The sequence below is a fragment of the Schistosoma mansoni genome, chromosome 1, assembly GCF_000237925.1.
Source record: "Schistosoma mansoni strain Puerto Rico chromosome 1, complete genome".
Classification (NCBI taxonomy): Eukaryota; Metazoa; Platyhelminthes; class Trematoda; order Strigeidida; family Schistosomatidae; genus Schistosoma; species Schistosoma mansoni.
This window is the reverse complement of record NC_031495.1, coordinates 5,331,093-5,331,670: the sequence shown is the minus strand read 5'-3', so window position 1 is coordinate 5,331,670 and position 578 is coordinate 5,331,093.

The following is a 578-nucleotide window of genomic DNA, read 5'->3' as shown; positions in this document are numbered from 1 at the left end:
TGTTAGGAGAACTGTAAAGAGAAAAAAAATGACACAAATTCTACAATTACTCTTCCCTATTTGTTCAGGTTGATCATCAAGATGTAATAGTTTAGTAAATACAACTAAATAAATACTTGAATCAACTCGTTTCATGCTTGTGAATTTCAGTATACTTGAGTCAAAAAGAAAAGGCACTCTCCTTTGGAGTCACTTACTTTCGACAGCTTGAAAAGTTTGAAATTATCTTGATAACTAAAGATCGCTATGAAAATTTTTTTGATTTTGGATAATGCTGATTTCCTTTCTTATACATCGATTCCTAATCTTCGTATATGCAGATTAAAGACTAAGAGAATGTTCTCATCTCTCTCCGTTAATGGTTATGAGAAAAATACCTAATTGTCATTTTCATTTTGTTAGATTTTCTTGTAAAATTTATAAATTCGTAATTTGTTGTGCAGTCTCAGATTGAATGTGGCTAATTTGATGATGTTTATAAGCTATAAAACATCTTGCACAAATATTGGCAAATAGCCTAGTAACCAAGGTCAAAGAAGGCGGTCAGGCTCATTTGACACGTCTCTGGCGGGATTAAG